We start from the raw sequence: 5,966 nt of genomic DNA, 5'->3' as shown, positions 1-5,966 counted from the left end.
CGAGATCCGGATTCGATTCCCGGCAGGAGTGCAAACGCTTCGGATCTCATGTTAATCCGTAGCTCCATGTCTCATATAACTTAGCTACCGAAGGGACCCTAAACTCAAATCCGATCCAATAATAGAGACAGGTCATAGATGGAAGCTATTTATTGGGAAATGAGAATGTAGGAGAAAGCAGAGTCACCCCAAGAAAGCTCACGGGTATGATGGTATCCACCACGCACTTTCTAAAGTCTGGGATCGAACGAGGTCCATTCCGCACCGAAGTAAGCGCTCTATTACTGAGCCACCTTGCCCCTAGTCTAGACAAAGCACTATGATTCTGACAGATGTATCAGTCTAGCAAATGTTGAAAAAGTTAGAAAAGGAAAGATACCGTCAGAATATGAAATTCATAGAGTTTCCTTCGTTCGGAAACAGTAAGTATGTTTTTCTAAGTCAGTTATTCTTAACTGGTTGCCCGCCTCTCTCAGAGATTGTGGGGAGGCACGGTGACTCTGGTACCTGGTGTCCCTGGTTCGATCCCCATCCAAGTAACTTTGTGCTGGACACCATTGCATTGTGTCTGTGGGTTTTCTCGGAATATTCCAATTTCCTTCCACATTCTATAGGTTTCCTCTTCCATCATCATTCACTTGCCTTAATCATTGTCTCAATTATCCTAAAGAGCGTAATCGTGGATCGTCAAACTAAAAATTTCATTTCGTTTCTCAAGTGTTGCTTACAGTTTGTCAATGGATCACCGTTTTTAATACTTGTATTATTATTGTTATTATTTGTAAGGAAGAAGGAGTCTATGAAGTTCATAATTTTCGAAAGGCTGAGAACTACAGCTGTAACATTATATTGATTGTAAGAAATGCTAAAGATACGAACTAAATTTGATGTGTGTCTTTTAGTATTGTTAGTCGTATTATGGACGAGAAATAGATCAGACAATTTTCTATTGATGAAGGAACGAAGAAAATAATTCTAAAACGACTGAGTGAAGAGGCTTATAGCCAGGTAAAAGATATATATATACAAGGGGGCTATATGGGCTATAGCCCCCCCTTGACGCTCAGGTATACACGGGATAAAATGGGCTTCAATCCTGCTTTACACTGGATAAAACGGCAAAATTTGGTTTAGCCCCTCCCTTGATCATATCCTGAATCCGCCCCTGTATATATATATATATATATATATATATATATATATATATATATATATATATATATATATATATATATATATATATAAAAGAGAACGTACAAAATCCTTTGTCCGCTCATCACGCTAATACGGCTGAACCAATTTCTTTCATTTTTGGGGGGTTATTAGGATTTGGACCCTAGATGGTTTTTATCATATCACTTTAATTTTTAATTACCAGTGTCTTGAGATAATTGACCACTCAAGTGTCCATAACGTACAAATCCTTTGTTATTAGTTCATCATAGGTAAAAACAAACGTATTTATATGCAACCCGCATGACCGTGTCACTCGGCGGGTTAACATAAATGACAGGCGATATACAGCGGAAAATAGCTTGAATCTTCTGTTTAAAATTTTTTAATTGATTTGCTTATTTTTACAGACACTTTTACAATATGCCAGCACCGGGATGACCGCAGCGAAGCGGGGCGGGTTAACATAAATGACAGGCGATATAATGTTAAGATTTACTGCAATCTTCTATGGTTTTTATCATATCACTTGAAAGCGAAAAAGTAAAAATTATCTAAGTAACAAAGTTTATTGCGTTCCGGGTTGACCGCAGCGAAGCGGGGTGAACGCTGCTAGTATATATATATATATATATATATATAGTGACAGGATTATGCGTTGGAAAATAGCACAAGTTACTTCAATTCATATTTGATAAGGTATGGACATTAATATGTGACGATATGTAGTGAGCACCTTCATATTAAGATATTTCACATTACGATTAAAAAGGCGTTTCAAGGTCATTTCTACAAGATCTATGTAGTCAACAATAGTGAACTAAATTCCACCGATTGCTTCATTCAGCAAGTAACTATTTCTTAACCTATAAAATATTCAGTGAAAAGTGTTTTAAATTTGGATGACATTGATACAGAAACTCACTGAAATTCTTAACAGTGACGACGCTAGTTTTAATTAATTGGGTGGGGTAAGCTGAGGGACAGAAAAAAATTGGGAGACAGAAAATTTTTGTAAACAAAAAGGATAATTTTATATTACTTCACCTATATCATAATACAATTTGTCTGCGGGGGGTAGGCGTCGTCACCGGGGACGGTTGTTCGTCCTCCTATTCTCCTCTGATGTCACTGATTCTTAAATTTTGCATAATTCGAGGTAGCAAACGTATTAGGGCATGAAAAGTGGAAGAGTACTGCGAACCAAACGTGTGTATGAAACTTCTACTAGGAAAACTTATAAGAGTAAGACGGAAAATATAGTCAAGTAACATATATAATAAAGTTAGAAGTTCGTATGATAGTAAGTCCAATAGTGAATTAGTTCAGGAATGTAAACACACTAGAGATATATTCTAAAATTTAAGACCTCTGGTGCTTGGGGTCCCGGATTCGATCACAGCCCCTGCCAAGTGAACTTTGTGATGGACAAACACCGTGCGTGGGTTTTCTCGGGGTTCTCCCGTTTCCTCCCACTTCCTTCATTCCACCATTTCATTCATTACTCATCATCACCGTCTCCTTTAGCCTAACCGGCATAACCGTGGGACGTAAAACTCAAAGATTTCATTTCATTTCTAAAATTTAAGAAAAATGATAGAAAGATAAGACAGATTAAAGTAATGGATTGGTTATAAATTACAACGAATTCTTAATAATTACACTTACAAAAGCTATGCTCTCCCATACAACATACATACGGGTATTTTAGTATTTCCAAAAACTATAATGTCTATCGGAAGGGCAGTTTCCCTTCGGAAAATTTATTCTGCTCTGAAACAATGTATGTATCGCTTCTTTTCTATGAATTCTAACAGCGTTCTTCTAACTTGGACAATGTAGGGCGAGTTGTTGACGTCATGAAATTGATTGTAGAAAATTTTCCTCAGTCAACTTTTGATAAAATATCCCAGGAAATATTCAGTTTCTTTGGGTATCCCTTTGAGTATCTTTGGGTATTCAATCTGCTTGCCAAATATTCCTTGGGCCGCCCCTGTACCACACCGAATTGTGCATTAATGGAATCTACGACTTAAAATAATGAACTTTTCTTTTTACGAGATTTTGATCTGACATTTTGTTCTCAGTTTATGGATGTTTTTGCATTGTCCCGACAGATTTTCAGTTGTTCATAGCGCTAAAAGGAGGCATTTTTGCACCCAAGTTGATCTATACTTTTTGTCTTATCTTAGTGTCAGGAATCAGGTCCTAAACATTGTCGGTGTTGTTTTGAAACATCCTATTTACTTTTAATGAATTGTTCTGGTGATATATGAAAGTAGCAGTTACTCTTTAAGCATGGTTGCGACTTACTTGCAGAGTATACGCGATAGGAAGTTGACAGAGTAAAAACAGAGATTTCCAATATTGATTGAAATATACTGAAACTAGGCTATTGATTTTCTTGTGTACAAAAGATTAATACACAGAGTAATTCTTTTCTGAAATGTGTGTATGTTTTCACAATTTCTTAGTTTTTATGTTTAAAATGGTAGTACAGTAATTTCCTCTTTAGTGCAGAAATTCTCTTCAAGAATGTCCGCCATTTTAGGCGAGATGGGATTAGGAAATATGAGAATTCCCATCTCGCCTAAAATGGCGGGCATTCTTATCATGGAGGCATCAGTGGCTGGTAAATCGTTAGATGAGATGGGGGGATACTGAGTATCAGAGGCGGATCTAGAAGGTAAAAACTGGGGGGGGGCGCAACCAGAACCCAAACTATGATAGGTATATCATGAGTTTACTCTAATATTTTCTAAAATATATAAGTAACAGCTTCAATTATTTTTCTCACTCAAAAAACTGGGGGCGCCTATCCTCCCCCTCCGGCCCCGGGCTAGATCTGCCTCTTATGCGTATAGGGGAGAAAAATACAGTTTTTAGTAATCATGTACTTTTGTATGTTGCTCTACTGTAAAGAAGCATGCAATCTAAGATTTTTCCTTCCAAAATAAAGAAAAACAACGAAATGAAACTTTTAGTTTAACTTCCTTTTATTCTAAAAGAGACAGCTGAATAATTGTGAGACTAATTTATGTGCTCTTCCACCGATAACCGAACCCGGGACAATTGCAGCACAGAAACACACGCTAGTCACTACACTGCAAAAACTTTTATAGATAAATTTACAAAAAAAAAAAAAAAAAAAAAAAGTGGCAATTGTTTGCCAAACCTCTGTATAAATCAATTTACACCTATAAAGTAAAATTACTAATATGAAGTGGTGTACAATTACAATTTTATCAATAAAAATATTACATTTTCTTATAAATTTACTGTAAATTTGTAAACAAAAACAGCAAATTTTGTAGTTTAATCTAAAGAAATGTGTATCAACCTACAAAATGAAGAGTAAATTTTACATTGACATTTGTCAATTTAGCTACAGAATTTTTTTTCAGTGTAGATCTTCTTTTGAGACATAATTGAATAAATATCAATATTTGGAAAGATTTATATGTTTCCAGTTAATGTGATTAAAATGAATTGGCAAACTACTGAATTTGATGCTGAAAATACTCTGCATTAGGAACTTCTCTTTTGTGAGTGGTTGAAATACATTTCGAGGTTTAAAAAAAAAAGTACCATGATTGTAAACACTAGATATTTCTGCTATTATCAATATTTATTTGATTTGATTTGATTTATTATTCATTCTGTACACTATATTACAAGCACATTTGTCTATTGAGTCTTCCTCATTTCAGCTATTAACTGCAACAATTTTTTACGGTAAATAGGAAAATTTGGTTAAAACAAAATTAAAGCACGATCAAGCATATAAAGAGAAGAATATGTAGACTTCTGTAAATAGTAAGATTAATTATTATTAGAATCTTCAGTGTCATTCTTTTATTGTCACAAATTATTTCCCAGATCAAAAAGGACCCCCAAGTAGCTTGAGGTCCCTGCTAGCGTCAAGCGGACAAATATACCGTGTTCGTGGGTGTTCTCGGTGTTCCCTTGTTTCCCCTCATTTTCTTTGTTCCACCACTTCACTCATTCTCATCCTCACAGTCTCCCTTAGCCTACACGGTATAACCATGGGACCTAACAGTGAAAGGTTTAATTTCGTAAACGTTACTTGTACTGCTATGAAAAATATTGATGAGAGATTAATTTTAAACTACTTAACTGTGGCAATCATACATATTTATATCAGATATATTATATGATACAATATGATACATAAAGTAATACAATATTACTTCGTTTGTATTGTTGAAAGTTATCTGCTCCAAGGTAACAATTCTGTATTTTGTTGCGAGTAGCCTGAAAGTTTGTTCTGGATCATAAAAGAAATTGCATATTCGAAGAAGGACAAAAATAAAATGATGCAGAATGTAACTTCTGATACACAGAATTATAAATGAACATCGTACTGACTTCATAATATTACAAATTTAATAATACATATTAGGATTTGGCGAAAAAGGGTGAAACAGCAAATTACTCTTCAATTGAACAGAAAGTGTAAAAGTGAAGTTTAGTTTCATTATGACCATGACATATTCAGTGGGCAAATATTGTGATATTTATCTTGCTCTTGGAGCGTTAAATAATAGAGTAGTTATAGCAGCTAGAATATATGCACAATATCCTGCACGCAACCACCAGACCCAAAAGTCTTTCCAAGAATAGATCAAAGAATGCGAGACACCAGAAGTACTGTATCTCACCGAAGTCCAGATACAGGTGTTCTTGAACCCATCGCATCTCCAAACTCAAAGAGGGTGCTGGATATCGTTAACGATAATCCAAAATTAAGAACTCGTTGTGTTGGCCATCAA

This window comes from Thermobia domestica, chromosome 5 (genome assembly GCF_964235325.1).
Source record: "Thermobia domestica chromosome 5, izTheDome1.hap1.1, whole genome shotgun sequence".
NCBI lineage: Eukaryota > Metazoa > Arthropoda > Insecta > Zygentoma > Lepismatidae > Thermobia > Thermobia domestica.
Note: the sequence above shows the minus strand (reverse complement) of the source record.